This window comes from Leuciscus leuciscus, assembly GCF_965113295.1.
Source record: "Leuciscus leuciscus genome assembly, chromosome: 4".
Lineage (NCBI taxonomy): Eukaryota > Metazoa > Chordata > Actinopteri > Cypriniformes > Leuciscidae > Leuciscus > Leuciscus leuciscus.
Window position 1 is genome coordinate 15,050,731 of NC_138728.1, and position 17,850 is coordinate 15,068,580.

The 17,850-nt window shown below is 37.9% G+C and overlaps 1 long non-coding RNA gene across 4 annotated transcripts in view; it reads right to left on the bottom strand.

Annotated features, from left to right (window-relative positions):
• Positions 1–538: 538 nt before the first annotated feature.
• Positions 539–17,850, bottom strand: part of LOC309497595 — a 31,700-nt gene continuing 14,388 nt past the window's right edge. Inside the window, exons 4-6 of one of the 4 annotated variants that reach the window (XR_014205613.1) lie at positions 9,865–12,223; positions 7,562–7,641; positions 539–1,905 (exon numbers count right to left, since the gene is read on the bottom strand). This is a non-coding gene — a long non-coding RNA (uncharacterized lncRNA). Of the gene's footprint in view, positions 1,906–7,561; positions 8,826–9,864; positions 12,224–17,850 lie in introns of all 4 variants that reach the window. The other 3 variants (XR_014205614.1, XR_014205615.1, XR_014205616.1) reach the window with 3 other exon arrangements.

Here is a 17,850-nt window from a genome sequence, read left to right on the forward strand (position 1 = left end):
CTCCTGTGAGTGCCAGTCTAGGGGTGCTCCTGTGGAGATCTGCCAGCCAGTGCCCATAAATTGTGCAGCAGTGAAAGGTCAGCTTGCCTACAGCCCTGTAGCTGTTAACATCGGCTAATGGCCGTCTGGAGCCATGGCCATGTTTTATTTACAATACAAGCTATGCTGGCAGAAGCACTCTGCCTGGCTTTGCATTGCATCTTTAATAAACAAATGAAATAATGCAATGCCATATTCTCATTACATCCTTGTGCAGGAGACAGGACATACTCTTCCGAGCCTCAAACAGGAAATAAATGTGCCATAAATATAATCCATACCATCTTCACTTCATTATAATGAAAAGAATGGCAGGGGATATTCTGGAAAAATGCACCTTTTGTGTTCCACAGAAGAAAGACGTCACACTGGATTGGAGAAACATGAAGTTAGTAAATGTCAGAATTTAACTCATAATAGAGGATCATTACAAGATTATTTTGACATATCCTTTAACATCAACATCATGCTTTAGGCAAAGAAAAAAACCCAGTCAATCTTTGAAATATCAAACGTTTTATTTCAGTTTGAAGTATTACACATCTGTGATGTATCAAGTAATGCTAATGCAGCTATTAATGGTAAGATCATCACAAGTAGAAGCATGGAAAACCAAGACAATTAAGAAAAGCAAAAGAAAAAGTGAATGAACCGTGTGACTGGCGACGTTTTGCTGCCCTTCAGGGAAGGCAGTAGGTTGTATAGTTATCTCCTGATGGGGTAAAAACACAACCCTGAAACCACACAACCTACTACCTCACCCTGTACGAACATCACTGCTGAATATTCCACGACAAAGCAGCGACACATTTTTTCACTTATCAGTGGTATTTTAACTACAATTCTGTTCTATTACCTACGATGTTTTGTAGCTCCTATTAGATTTTAACCCATCCCATCTACATACTTGTGTTTTCCTAGAAGCTGGCAGTTTAGTCTTTTTTCTTTAAAAAAATCGGGCGACAAGCTGCACTATACTGGTATTTTGTCCAATCAAAATCAGTTGTGACTTTGATCTAACTGAAGGCTATTGGATATTTAATAAAAAGGGATAAGCCTTTCAATATGCCTCTCAAACATTCTGATTCAAAAGGAAATAAGCTAATACAGGAAAGAAAAGAGATTTCATGTCTAATTTAAAATTATCTGTACTTTTTCTTTAAATCACCATACATATCATTACTATCAACTTATACTGTTCTCTTTATGTATTCACTGCAAATCAAACTTAAAGGCTTGCATTATAATGCATCAAAACTGCATTGATGTGTACCTAACACAAATTTCACAAATTAAAACTTTTTTTGAAAAATTCTTTCAGTGTAAATATCTGATAAACATTTAAGCCTGCGTTAAGCATAAAAGCATGTCTTTAATGAACACAGATTAATGCTGGATCCTGGAAATGCGTCATTTCTTCCTTCCAGTTGACGTCCTCCATGTGATGCGATGGCACTACGGTCACTTCGGGAAAGACAGTAAGTTGTATAGTTATCTGACAGCAAGGGTTAAACCCTCAAACTATACAACCTACTACCTCACCCCAAACGACAGTCTCTTTCTTTCTCTTCCTGCAACGGAGCTTCCATTTCCTGTGTACCTTCTTGTTTTCTAAAATCTAATATCCAACTAACCTCATTAGGTGATACTACGCATCACAGAGCTGACGTAAGACACTAAAATGTGAATTGAAGACCCCGAAAGGGTAAATATGTGGGCTAAAACTGTTTGCCATACAACACTCTTTGCTGTGCACTAAATACACCCCCTATCACCTCTATCTCCAAAGCTTCAGTCTGGGATCCTTCAAAACCATCAAGGTCACCAACATGAAAAAGGTAGATAGTCACCTCCTGGGTTTGCCATCTGTGAAAGGACGAGAGAGAGAGAGAGAGAGAGAGAGAGAGAGAGAGAGAGAGAGAGAGAGAGAGAGAGAGAGAGAGAGAGAGAATTAGTCAGGCACAGAATTCACATACTCAAGTCCCTACATCAGTTCCATGTCCTGTTTGACTTAAATCATCTGTTGTGCTGTATGTCTGTCTACTGCTGACCCTGACAGTACACAGGGGTGCATGAGAGGATTAGGACTGGGGTGTTTGGGATCTGGTGTGTGTGTGTGGTCAGATCGGGGAAGGTTCAGTGTGAGTGAGTAAGGCTGTGGGCAGCAGTATGGTTTACCTCAGACAAGGGGGAGGCACACACACACTGCTGACTCACACAACCCACGAACCTCACAGGGGTGAGTGGTTCCACACACTCACACACACACACACACACACACACACACACACACACACACACACACACACACACACACACACACACACACACACACACACACACACACACACACAAATTAAGAAAATATTAAGATAAAATATATTAAGTTTGCAGTAATTTGCATAAATTTGCAATAATACCACAAATAAACAATATTTTAGTGCACTCTGAAAAGAAGTTCCTTTTAAAGTAAATTCATATATTTTTAATGATGTTGAGATATCTGTACTGGAAAACAAGACAAACAATTAAGATCAAGTTGATTTTTGCAGTGTGGGATTTGTTTTTTTAAATCTGGAAATAATATTTTAATAAAATTTAAAATTAAGAGGGAAAAAATTTATGTCCAGCACTATTTCTATCAAATTTGACATTGATCACATTAATCTTGACCATACAGACGGTCAGATTTAGTTTGATTAAACTTGGAGCTCTGGTTCATCTAAAATCATGCTGGAGAATATGATCCTCACACAAACATGTGGAGTTCATATATACATTTCTCAACATTTTACTCAAATTGTTATTATATTGTGTTTTGTCAACATGACAATATATTTTGTAATGTGACATTTTCTATATAAATAAAACGCAACAATAAAGCCATTTTCCCAAGTGGTCTTTGATTTGGATCAAAGATTCAAATCAATCACTCTTGTTTCTCAAACATTCATAACGCATCACACAGCTACATGAATTGACCTCCTCCTGTCATTGGAACAGTTACACCTCACTGTATGTCATGACTAAAGTGTAAACCTGTTATTTGCTTTGTTTAGTTTTTTTTTATGAGAAAGAGCTGACAGCAGACATCTCCGCTTGGATTACTGCCTGCTATACTTCACCTAAAGCTGGTTCATCAAAACCACCAAAGCCTTATGCACATTCGATTCCTAACCTCATTAAGAACATTATGGGATTATTAAAAAGCATCGCTACTGATAAAAGCAGGCAGGTTGCAGTTTACATTAGTAGTGAAACAAACCATAGATCATTAAGCTCTTGAATTACGGGTACACTTGAAAGCTTATGGAGTAGCTAACAGCCATAAGGTGGAGCTGTATACCAGAGACTGGAGACACATTTCCTCAGAGTAAAAGAGCCGTTCAGCAACAATAGGCCCATTATACCGAAATGCTGCTAAACAGTGATTCTTATTTCCTTTAATCACCGTCTGATACACTTTGTTTATATCCCTATTTGCTCCGCATCAATACTGCAGGTGCAAACGACAGAGAAATCTGTTGAACGATCTTTGAAGCAACATTTTATTTGTTGCATGATTTAGGAACTGTTGACTGACAGAATTATGCTCTGGCTGCTTTATCGCTCCTGAGGCAAAGCCATCTTCTGTGTTTGTATTATACATCTGTTCAAACAAAATCACAGAAAGCAAAAAATAAATTAAAATAAATAAGACCTCATGTGACTTGCTGGAGGGGGAGAGATATCCCAGACTGATTACAACAGAGCGTGAATACAATGTCTGTAATGGACTTTGAGCTTGAACTTTAAACCGCAGATTACACAAGTGATCGGTATCATAATATTATTCTGCTTTGTCTGGGCAGGCCATGGCTTCTTGTGCTTTTTTGTTGCAATTGTGAAAAATAAGAAAATTGAGGTAAAAATCACAGATAGTTTTGATATAAAAACCTAAAAATAGTTAATATAAATTTCAGGGAGACTAAGCACAAACTATCACACAACAGCATTCAAGCCTTTGCTAAGACTGTTAGCAGCTCTTGGTCTCAAGACTTGCCCATGACATCATCTTAGTGTTGAACAATTACTCAGCTCCACCCCACCTTTTGTCACCTGCCAATCATGTCTGGCTCCTATTGTGCCCATGGGAAACAAGTTAGTTGAGTACTGCTATCCCTAAATGACCCCCCAGTCCTTTACTCCGTTCCTTTTCACTTCACTATAGCGTCTATAAAAGTTTACTGGCTTAAGGATCTTGATTGTAAAGAAATGTAGAAGAAAATGTCTACTTCTGCCATCATAACCAAATTCTAAAAAGACGCGCAGTGGTTAAAAACTTAAATAATAGAGTTATTTATACAGATTCATTTAAAAACTTGTATTTTTTTGTGGTCATACTTGTTTTTGTAATTTATGAACTATGTAAATTAGATATGGAAACTACACTACACTTTTCTGTGGGTCTGCTTTACAATTCAGAAGAGACATTTAATGAATTAAATATAAATCTAAAATTTTTAAATTTTAAAAACACTAAATGGATACATTTGTCTTTCATTCATTTTCAGTTTAAAATTAAATATATCTTATGGCATTTCCTGAACGCAAAATTATTAGCAATACAGCAAACAATATTTCAAATATTTTGAAGACATCTGTGTGCATTTTTTTCCAAAGGAAGACATTTTAAAGTCATAAAAAGAAGCGTCTCAACATAATCAATCATCACTCCAACTTACTGCTTAAAAACTCCTTAACTAAAACTAATCTATATCTCAAACACTATAATAACTTTTTTTTTTTTTATTCTTCTTGATAGTATTCAATTAAATTGTTTTTAGTTTAAAGTCAATATCCAATTGATATAACCATTCACAAATTAAGTTGACTAAATAAAACGAAAAAAAAAAATTCTGCATGAAAAAATAAAACCCGCAGGAACAAATATGTGTTCATGAAATTATTTTAAAATATTGGAGACATCCACACTCAAGTATGCGAGTGTCCATCACCTTCTTTGCTAGAAAATGTCAAGAATTGATCTTTTCTATCTACGGATTTTTCTTTATTTAAAAAAAAAAAAAATTATACATTAATACTGCATTCGGATGATCATTATACAATTGCATTTGCATCAGTAATGCGGTTTAGTGCAAATTATCTTATGCGGTTAAGCTGAAATTACACATAAGTTATGGAATTATATTTCCATTAAACTGATAATTAAAATAACCTGAAATACAAAACATTAAAAAATATAAGTGACATTGATGAGATTCTATGAGGCTTCTAATTGTTTCGATCACTTTGTCACATATCCTGCATTAAATTCCACCCTTGGAACTTCATCTGAAATCAACTAATTATCAATTCACAGTGTGTAGCTTCTAAAATACACCTCTAAACAGAATGAAGGAGACATCTTTAGTCTAGACTGTGTGTGTGAGAGTACACAAGTATCTTTTGAAAAGGGTTGGGGTGGGGGGGTCTACACCCTTAACTATTACAGACACACACACACTGAGGCGTGGGAACTCTATTCAGGGCTGAATCAGAGGTCTATTATGGAGCACATGGCAGCAAGTGTGTCTGGGTGTGTGTGAGAGAGTGTGTGTACGTCTGTATGTGACAGCGAGGGCGGGTGTCTCAGTTAGTGCACACATGCTCGCTGCTCTTCGGCACGTCTGGGAATGCCTTGCCCCAGCTTGACACACATTCATTTCTATTTTCTCTGCAAAATGTAATAAAAAAGATCCCACACAAGCACATTTAAAAAAAATCCTAATCCTTAAAATGATAATTTCAGTTCATTTTTAAGAATAAATGTTTCATCTTTATTTAAAGTGTAAACTAGTCAGCATTTCTGTTAAAACCACATACATTTTCACACACACACAAAAAAGACAAATCTGTAGTAAAAATGATTAAAAGCGGTAAGTTTATCCTGAAAATCTGTTCCTGCGCCAACCCCCCTCTTCGTTCTTTAGATGATGCCACCTGCTCTGTTCTTTACACTATACATCATCTCTGGAACACTCCATTCACAACCAAAAAAAGGGGTGGGGGAGGGCACTGCCAACCCAATGTGCATTTTCTGTGCCAACACACTTCATCAGCACTGCCCCTGGCGTTCTCACTCGTGCTAATAAACAGCCTGCTATGAGCCAAAATCATTAGTTTGAACGATGAAACACAACTGTTTACTTTTATGCCTGTAAATCATACATGATATGTATAAATCAAACACAATGCTATTTTGTGTCAAATGATCCTTAATCATCACCCAGAGATCAGCTGTTAAATTCTGAAATCTCAACGACCCTAAACATTTTACTTATAAATTATTCAATTATAAAAGGGCCTTAAGAGAGTTTTTTTAAACGTGTGTGTGTTTTAGAGATAGAGAGAGAGAGACAATGTATGTGTGTGTGTGTGTGTGTGTGTGTGTGTGTGTGTGTGTGTGTGTGTGTGTGTGTGTGTGTGTGTGTGTGTAACAAAAAAGAACACTCTGATTATAATTTATTTTACGCAACCTAAAATTTCAACAAAAGACATCTTTACAAAACGTTTTTCTTTAAAAAAAAAAAGACTTCAAATAATACATAAATCGTTCAGATTCAGCAAATGCCTTCTTTGAGTACACAACTAGAATGTATATTACAGGTTAAAATTTTTATATATTGCAAAAATGGTTCTCCGCTAAATTCAAACGAAATATGGGCAAAGTCAACACATTTAAATATGTGTAAATTTAAACAATAATATGTTTTAGAGTCAAATTGACAACTTTTAGTTGAACTTGCATGCCTTTACATCTCCATTGAAATAATTTAAAATAAGCAAGCAAATTTTTTTTTAAATACCACTCATTTGAGCAATTAAATAATTAACACAAAATACTTCCTCATTTCTTCTAATTTTAATGCACAATTGCGCAAACTAACCTCTGACGTGGCGTATACAATGCTTCAATCCATGAGCGCCCATGTTATAATTCAATAATAATATAAAAATAACATTAAATATTAATCGCAATGAACAGTTCATAAGATAAACGACAGTACAACGTGATAATCAAACACAAGGCCCTACGCAAATAACTGAGGTCCATTCACTGTTAAAGTGCTCCAGTTAACACACAAGGAATGCATCAGAAAATGAAAGGTTAATTTTTAAACACCTTTTCCCGATAACACGACTCAAAACTCTTACTCCCAAAAAGTGTACCTCTTCTCAGTCACTAAAACATTAACCCCAAAACTATGCACTGTGGAAGGTCGACTACAGAGGTACATCATGTCTGTTAGGTGCTGATATGAAATGCCTTTACATTCCCCTAACGCCATTTTCCTTAGGAATCGTACCATTCATAAATCGTTTCCCCCCCCGTATAAAGCGTAAAACCAAAACGAAAAATATTTCGCACACATTCTAAAGACAAAAAACAAACATTTAAATCGAGAAATACATTGGAAAAAACGAAAAACAAAGTAAATATTCAGAAATACCACATTTAACAAAAAAAATTGCAACTTACCCCATAATATTGACATGCATCAGTAGATAGAAACATTCCAGGACAAGTGCTGAAGGCCTTTTCTACTCACTTCACCAGTCCTGTGTTGAAGGAGAGAGCCAGGGAGAGAGAGAGGGAGAGAGAGAGAAGGAAAAGAAGAGGGAGTGAGCTTTCCACAGCAGGCACAAGGACCAAAGGAGGTAGGCCGGGGGGCCAAGCCAATCCTTCCACCCCAGCTGCATGTCTCCAGTGCTAGGCTACACGTCTGCCTCCGGTCCCCTGATCTGGGACAACCGGGCCCTGGCCACAATAGCAGCCCGAGAGACGCGTGTGTCGGCCCATCTTGCAGTTAACAAGTCTTTGAATGAGGAATGTTAGCAAACAGACAAACAGAATGTCCGCTGCATGTTAATGTCCCAGCCAGTCCGATCGCAGCATTGGCCCAGGCGTATGAATAATTCAGAAGCTTGAAAACCGAGCCCCCTCCCCTTTCCACCCCCCATGACTGAAATGCCTTCAGTGGCTGAAGAGCGCCAGAGAAGTGAGAGAGTGTTGTGAGAGAGATAGAGAAGAAAAGTATTTCAAATCTTAGCTCCAAACATTTCTATTCAGCTGAACGCACGCAACCGCGCACGCACTCGGTCACCACAAACTTCTTTCGTTTCATCGTGCAACATATTTCTTTCTTACGATCGAGGCATCTCTCACTCAGTGCCTTTTTATGTCTTTTGTTTGGAATTGGCACCTGTCCCAGAAAAAGCTCCAACACCGCACCGCCCTCCCGCTCTCCTTTCAGAGAGGGAAGAGAGGGAAAGAGCAAGAGAGAGAAAAAGAACTGTATGTGTGTGTATGAGAGAGAGAGAGAGAAAGAGAGAGAGAGAGAGGGTGGCGCTAAAGTGATAGAACTCCAGGCGCCTCCCTTCTCCGAGACACGCAACAAGCAGGGAGAATACAGCCATTTTCAAAGCTCAGCAACAGAAAGGATCCGTTAACCCCTGGCGAGGATGAGAAATGGCATACACCTCCAACTGCCGCAAAAGCACCGTTTGAAAGTATCTCAAGGTAACGAAACCGCAGAAGAACACGCCGACGAGGTTTAGGGAAGTGGCGGAAAAGACGCAGAGGAAAAACTGAAGTGGCAGAGAAGCTGCTTGAGCCAATCAGTTGTGCTACAGGGTTAAAATCCTGTGAGTAGTAGAAATCCCTCCTTCTCTTGGCACAGACTGGGTGAAGGGGTGGGGACTGTACTGTGGAAACAGCGGTAGAGGCTTTTTTTCATTTCTATCTGCACAGAGAGAGAGAGAGAGAGAGAGAGAGAGAGAGAGAGAAAAGGAGGGAGGGAATTAGAGGAGAAGAGAGAGGGAAAAATGAAGTGGGGGGAAAAAAGTTGATGATGAAACCGAGAGGCAGTGGAGTACGTGAGCAATCTTTTTTTTTTTTGAATCATCGCTCCAGCCAGTGAGCGAGAGCTCGAGTAGGGAGGGAGGGAGGGAGGGAGGGCTGAACAGTGGAAGGAAGCGTGACACAGACTCCGGTTCACCCGGAGAGTGCACAGAAACATACGCTCACACCAGTTACGAACCATTCAAACACAATTTACAGAGCGTGCACACGCTCCACCGCCAAAACTAAACTCAACCCTTCAAGCTGTTCTCTGGCTCGAATGCATTGAACAACAAAACAAGTAATCAGAAACAAGAAAGAGAAAGTAATACAAAAACCCTCAGCAGTTAAAAGACGACCATACCATGATGTGGGATTCTGGGAAAAGTGAAGTGCGCAAATGTTGGGGTGTCTTTCTGCATCTGCAAACATTAACGGGACCTCCTCCCATTGCCCCGAGAAGGAGTTGAGGAGCAACAGGCGTATGGGTGAGACGGTCTGGAGGTGAAACATCTGTCACAGTCTGCAGGAAGATATCATCTGCAGTGTTCGCATAGACACACACACACACGTACACACACACTGCACCCAAGGCCTACCTGAGAATCCGCCCGGTGGAGGAATAATTAGCTGAGCGTGCCACCAATAGTGTTTTTCACTCTTTTAGGGTGCTCCTCCGTCATGCCTCCCTTTTGAATCCAAAATCAAACGTGTAAGGCAGTCGGTGGTGAGGATGCAGAAAACAGACTCAAGATTTCGTTATTCTGTAGCTTATTTTACTAAGAATCCTTTGTGCATCTACTGCACGCTCATGTAGGCTAAGCGTGCCAGTACTGTCTAGTGCAAAACTTTTTTTTGTTTAATCAATGCGAATTAATACAAGTTTAAACAGATGATTTCTCTAATGCGAACAAGCCCAAAAAGAATACAAAAACACATACCAAAACATGCTAGTGTGGGGCCTGTGCCTGATTCTGTTCCTCGGACCGCCAGTGTAATATCACAAACAGCTTTTCTGTGTTTAGCGAACTAAACAGTTGATAAAAGCATGCTCGTCAACCAGTGAACATGGCTGCGCGGAGGGTGCTGCTGCTCATCAGGCTGTCACACAGATACACACACACACACACACACTGACGTGGAGGAGGGACCGAAAGCACCCGGTCCGCCCAGATTTTCCTGCCTCGTTCTCGGCCTCCTCTTTCTGGCTCCCTCATGGCACTGACCTCTCATTACACACACACACACTCTCACACACATACATATTTGGTTCCTCCTACATACCACACACCACACCCTCGATTCAACACCAAATCTGGGCCGAGTCGCACCCGTATAAAACCGTTACAGCTAAATCAAATTCCAAGCGCTCAGCCCTCTCCTTTTTAAAGTCCGATTCCCTAATGGCAACAGGTCATGCTCTGGCACGAGGTACGACGTGTCCACGTCACATTGCGCCACGTCTGTCGGCCAATCACGAAGAGGGCGCATCTCACAAGAGAAAATGTGCAACGAAATCCAACCTTCTCATTTTTTAAACCTCATTATCTCTATTTTACTTCTCATTCTCTGTTGCTGATCCACAGACGTTCATTTTCCTGCTTGTTTACTATAGGAGCTACTATGGGGAGTCGCAAATTGGCGCATGTGTTGTGTTGTAGATTGCATTAAAGTTCATTTGAGGATACAATTTTGGTTTTGGGTCGGCTGCCAACTCCCAAACAGTGAGCTGTTCTGTAAGGCCCCATCCTTCACAAGGCTCAGAGACTATGATCAAACGCCAATCAAAACAAACTCTTTATGGTACTTTTCAGGGCTCAACCTCAGAGCACTTTAATGCACCATCGCTGAGATCATTTTAAAAAGACTCTCATGTGATTTGAAAAGCTTGTATGTGTTCTGGGGTTAAAGTTACCAAAGAGCGATAACGGCTATAGCAAGTTTCAAGTTGCTGTCGTCGCAAAGTTAAAAAGCACAGCGGACAGGTCACTCTTTTCCAAATGTCAACATTTAATAAGTGCATTCGACACAGTTTATAGATACATATCAAAAAATTATTTTTTTGTGGAGCGTTATATCTGTGGAATATCAACAATGAGGCACAGAGAACAAAATGGTCAAAATACATATGCATGTGACCTTCTGAATAAACACTGAATACTAAAATGCACATTAACCCTTTTAAACCGGAATGAGAGATTGAAGCACATTCTAAAATAATGAAGTATACTTACAAACAATGTAAAGCCATTCGCCATCACAGATTTTAATAAACATCTGTAGGAGCTTTACAGTATATTTTCTTTTCCTCCTGAATGAACATTGGGGTCTCCAGCACAATCAACTAGAAAAACTTAAAAAAGCATCTGAAGGAATGTGTTGCACATGCACATCATTGAGCTGCAATTTTCCACTCATAATTATGCTTTTGTGGAGATGAGTAAAAACTACTAACATGACATGAGCTTCTTTAACCTACAATTTTTCATCCGTGCTCTGGGAGAGCAAAAAAAACAAAAACAAGTGTCTCTCAACACTCCCATTAAGCAAAAACTTAATTAAAACACAACAAGACAAGCCTGGCACAGATTTAAAAAAGCATCTCAGTCCTTCAGTCGGTGGCCTAGTTCATTAACTGAGTTACACTTCCACTTTAAGAGAAAAAAAAGTTTAAGATCTGAAATGTCCATCAGCATCTAAGTCTCTGCAAAGGTCTAGAGTTTACATACGTATCGAGAGGAATAGGCTAAATATTCAATAAAAAAATAAGCCCCCACATAAACATGACCAAATGGACTGAATGTGAAGGCACAGTGTATCTGTAGAAGATATTTAAGCCAATTTAGCAGTATTTTGCACAATATGACAACAAACAAAACAACTGAGGAATTGATCAGAAAACCATAGAAAGATCAGGGACTTAAAAGTTAGTCATAACATTTTTCTCTTTAAGACTTCTCTTTATACATTTTTGAAATCAGTTACATAAAAACATAGATTGGTCTAATTTGATTCCAAAAAGTAAGACTGCTTGCCCGTTGGCAAACTGCTAGTTGGTCATACTTGGTCTTAAGACACAAACACAAGACGTCTTAACATAATGGTTATGTTTATGCAACTGGCCTTTGATCAGCCAAACGTTTTTTCTTGGGACCCATAGGAAACGACATATTTTCAGACACCCTTTTCCGCCAGCACAGAGGTAGCAGTGAGATTGCAGCGGTGGTGGTCTCTCCTGGGCCCCGTGGGCACGTGTCTACAGGGCTCCTCAATTACAGAGGTGAAATCTGAGGTCAGCCTCTGTAGAGAAAGGAACAAAGGGCATGACCCACAGGTCAGAAGTGCTAGACTGGGAGCAAGCTGGTCCCCATTGAGAGGGAGGGTGCTGTTTGCTTTGTGTAGGAAAAGAGTACTAAAACACAGACAAACAGAGATTAAGAGGTGAGCCCCTAGGACTGTCACTCGGAGGGCCCCTCCATCAACTCCGATTAACTCCCTTGACCTCTGGCTGCCGTTAGAACGAAGATGCTTAATGACCCTTACGGCTCGCCGCAGCACTGACAGAAACGTGAGCGGAGCTCTGGCAATTGACTGACACCAACTGACAACATAATAATAATAATAATAATAATAATAATGCATTTCTTTATAAACAATATTCAAATCTTATGCTGAATATGCTCTTTAAATAAATGAATAAATTCATTTTGATTAAATAATTAAATAAAGGATTAAAAGCAGCAAATAAACAATTAAAAAAAATTACATTTATTGTTTTATTTTAAACTATTTACTTTTTGAATATTATTCATCATCAAAAAAAACAAAAAAAAAACTACCTTAAATCCTCAGTTATTGTCCAAAATTAAAAGTGTCTTTGAAACTATATTCCATTCAATTCACATTTATTTATATAGACCTTTTCACAATACATATTGTCTCAAAGCAGCTTTCCAGAAAATGTGTGTCTACATTACAATTTAGAGTGATCTGTTATCGGAGGTGACTGTGTCCAAGTTATCTATTTCAGTCATTTACATATACAAATCACACAGCAAGCTAATAATGTATTAATTTAAACAATGTATTAATTACTATTTCACACAATGATAATAACTACTATGAATTAAGAGATATGATGGATTACACTGAGAAATATCAAAAGAAAATTTACTGCAACATGTCGCTGCAACCGATTCTGTGGATGTGATACAATTTTACCACAAACATGGAAGATGTCACACACACACACACACACACACACACACACACACACACACACACACACACACACACACACACACACACACACACACACACACCTCTTGTCCTGTCAGCTAATATGAGGACAACTGTTCTTCTGTAGAAGTAGAAGAGTAGATTACATTTATCAATCATAAGCTACTGGTATGGTATTGTCTAGGAATTTGCCATCACTGCCCTAGCAGCGCAGATGAAAACTACTGCGTTTTAAAAAGTCTAAAATTCTAATAATTATTATATTTTTTTTACAAAATAGCTTTTTAGAGGGCAGTAAGAATACCTCCATGTGAAGGAACATAAGCAACAATATCTCATAAAGTAGAAAATAATTTTGTGCCCATGAGGAAAAAAAAGTTCAAAAGCTCAATAATTCCAGATGAAATCAGTACGGATTAATGTCAATGTTTCGGATCCATCGGGATACGGCAGCATAATTTCGCAAGGGTGGGGCAGCTGTGCTACAGTTAAGGTCTGAAATCACAAAATGGAGGACAGTTAGACAACATGGTGGTCACCTCTGATAAGAGCATGCGCCTATGTCCACGCAAGCAGGATGAGACTGTCTGCGTGTAATTATGTAGATATCTGTATTATAAAAAAAAGTTTCATATTTTGGTGTATGAAGTCTTGATATTTTGTAATAAAAAAATGGTGCAATGTGCTTGGTATGGCTCTGCAAAAGAGTAGGCATAACCTTGAACGTGTGTGTTCAGAGTGCCAGGCCATTACACAGACGGTCAGAATTGATTCCAGAAACAAAAAGGCTGCAAGGAAGAATAATTTTAAAACAAAAAAATTAAATATGGCAAAAACATATAATCAAGGTAAAAGTTACAAAAAAGTCAAAAGAGAAACAAATCATGGTCTGGCAAGTTACTTTCTACATGGTGTGATTTTACACTACGACACTTACAAAACATTTAAAATGTCACTACTGTGAAAACATAAACATATGGATAAAAAAAATGAGACATTAAAAAATCAGGTGTTTTACGATACTTTAGACAATTTTGAAGAAACAAAAGTTTCTTTTGAAGAAACAAAAGGAGTGGCTACTCCTACTCCTACTTTTGTTTCTTCAAAATTGTCTGAAAGGGCACTTTTTGAAAAGAAAATAATAGTGCTATGATATGTTTTTTTATTTTATGATACTACATCATATGATCAATTGCTTTGTAGTAGTAACAATGTTGAAAAGTTGTTTCCCATAATTTTCATACATGGGATTTTTTTGCCTCATTGCAGATAAATTTACTGTAATTTAGTAGTGTACTCACTGTCCCTGTTATTTATAGCAGATAAAGTAAATAAGTAAAAAGCACATTAAGCAGAGCAAACAGAGATATAAACCGACCAGAATATGTCAAAGGCTGAATGACATTCAAATATCATGATAGAAAAAATGTAAATGTCTGTATGTTTTTTTTTGTTTTTACACACAAGTGGTATTTTATATTTATTATTTTAACATAAAAAGAGGGAAAAAATGTAGTCGTTTCCAAAAAAGAAACAGAACTAAAGAAAACTATTGAGGCAAAAACATCAGGGTCCTGGTGCAATATAATTTGACTTTGGAATAACAATATAGATTTTCCCCTATTACTTCTACTTCTCTCATTTAACAGAATGATATCGCCTAAAGATTGTACAATTTACGTCCTTGCTTGAATAATTTAACGAACAACCTGAACTTGTTTTGTCCTTTCTCTTTCATAGGCAGTGGAGATTAAACAAAGCCAGAAGTTTGTTCCTATTAGCATTTATAACAATACATTTTTTTTTTTTTAAAGGCAGAAGCTCTAAATCTTTAGCATTAAAATATTCCTAATAACACACCAGAATCAGAAGAAATAAAGCTCTGTATGAAAAATAGGGTTTAATACAGTGAGGAATATGCCTGAATGGCTCTGTCTTAAATGTCTCTCGTTTTTAGCAAATCATTGTATATATTTTTTTTTAATCACTGTATATTGTAGTTGTAGAAGTCCTAAACTGTTCCTCTATGTAAACAGATTAACAGATAAATTCAGGTAACAGGAATAATGCAACAATAAATCTATTTAAATGCTTGCTTTATCTAAAACATGCAACCTTTCCTTACGTGCTGTTTTTATATTTATTTTATTAGGTGTTGTTTTCTTTATTAAATAGTATTGCAATAATACAAAAATAAACTTTATTCTACTGAATAATAATGATGATAAAACCTTGGCTAAAAATCTGTTAATGCATATCTGAAACTCACATTACATGCTTTTCTATTTGATTTTTTACTTCTTTTTATTCCCCTTTTCTTTTTTTTTATCAGTGAAATAACAAATGCTAGGATTTTAGAGATGTTAGAGATATGTTAACCTTATTTAAGTGCTGTTATGTGCTATTTTTATACTATAAGGCAACAGTAACATTAATTAGGAATGAGTTCGTCACAGAGGTCCCACTTCAACCGGTAAATAGAAGTTAATTTGCCAAGAGTTTGTTTGACCTCACTACCGTAATTTACCTGTATCCGACAGCTACAAATACACTGAAACATTTTAAAAACGACTTTACTCTAAAAGTAACTCACCTTAAAATATTCAGTCATGTGGGGAAAAAGGGACACAGATAAAAAAAGAAAAAAGAAAAAGAAAAGATCGACAGGACAGACTTTCTCCGTGTCCACTTCACTCGCATGGCCGCTAACTGACGCATGCTCGAATCTCCCGAACTTTCTGCTGAGCACTATGTGTTTGGAGAGAGGAGCCGGATTCTCTGGCACTTTTATTAACTCTGAAACTTCCAAAACTATCAGACAGTTTCATAAAGAGCACAAATGACAATTAACAGGTGCACTATTTTTGAGGGGACATGTGCAGCTCACAAAACCAAATATATCACTTCAAGCTGTAGTGGAAAGGGCATACACCAAAAAAGTCATTATTCTAACAAATTACTAGCAAATATTTAACCTCAAATGAACTCCACACCAAGGGTCTACCAAAATGTGAGCTTCTAAATAAGTTTTACATAGTGTTAAATTATCAATTATTTCTAATGCATTCAAACATGTACAACAAATCTTCAATCTCTAAACCGCATGCACAAATTAATTGCTATGTCCATATCCAAATACTTCCCCAACACGCAGCAAAGGCATCATTCAGTGCTTTCTACTCCCCCTAAATAACCTCTGATGCATGTTAACTCTCATCTCCATTCCAAACGGCCTGTCCATTCTGGTTTGCTTCTAATAATACATTTTAACACACGAGTCCTTCTTTATTTTCCTGAGTGCTGGAGAACTGTGTGTGTGTGTGTGTGTGTGTGTGTGTGTGTGTACGAGGGGAACGGGGACAGTTCTGGCACTTAAAAAGTTCTGGCTCTTAAAAGCCAGCTAAGCCTGCTTTTGCATGTGCCACATCACTTCGCCTCCGTATGGACGAGACCTCCAGGATTTGCCCCAGCTGAGCCTTATACACCCAGTCAACCCTCTTCCCCCACAACCGACAATGACCGGAGCGAGGGATGTGCTGGACGGAGCCCCAATGGTGCACTCTGGATGATGAAAATGATTTTTTTTTCTTTTGATTTCCTCTCTATATTAAATAAAGACATAAGAGAGGGATGGTTTTAATGATAGCAAGACCATGAAATAAACTTTCCAGTGTAATTTTCTTTTTTAATTGAGCTCAGATTTAGACTAAATTTAGTCACTATGCAGTTGTAAAATTTTAGAGCATAAACAATTTGAGTCAGACTAACGCTTTGGTTTTTAATTAATATAGCATAAAAAATATCTAACAAATTCCTTAATTCCATGCAATCTTAAAAATGACTGAAAAATACCATCAAATGATGGTCTAGAGGTCAGCTTTTTATCTTGGGAACGTCTATCTCTGCCTAGGTCATCGCAACAGTAAGGGCCCAGAAGTCTCCTCTCAAGTATATAATAACATCCCATTTTTAGAAGAACCACACAGAATGTGGCACTTGTCATTGCTGGTGTTCAAGGACATTATTCTGGTTAAAATTCATTGTAAAAGGACGATTATAGGTCAGTGGAGGCTCATTATCGCAAACGTATTATCTTGTCATGGTTTTTCTTATTTTTTGTTCCATTAATTGTCTGCGCGTGAGTGTTCTCCCGATGGGAATCCCAACCTTTAATAGGCTGAGGTGAACATGGTGCAATATCGGCACGGCAGCTGCAAGGCAATGTCTGCCGTCATCGTTTCAGTTCTAAGGCCCGTGTCGACTGAGGCCCAACAGACACGCACGCTCTCTGCTCGTCATCTACCGATAGCATTAAAAAGACCTGTGGAACTTCTGTTTTTACTCAGAATCATTATTACAACGAAAATAGCAAACAGAGTGAGTTATGCTGAACTGGAACATTATATGGTTTATAGCTCAGAATAGTTTTATCCTATAGTGAATCTCTAAAAAGATAAATTCACTTAACTTTGATCTGGAATCGAATAAAATAAGATTTATTGTCCCCAGAGGTAAAATAATAGGGAAGAAATACACCTTTTTAAAAAAAAAAAGTTTATTTATTAATTTTGCTCTAAAGTTTTAGGGGTGTGAGCTAATAAGTCACTGTGCCTTCCCTCCATGGGGGTTTCTCTAGTCAGCCTGGTGCAGTTTGGTGGGGTTGGGGGTGAGGGGCTATAGATGCCAGC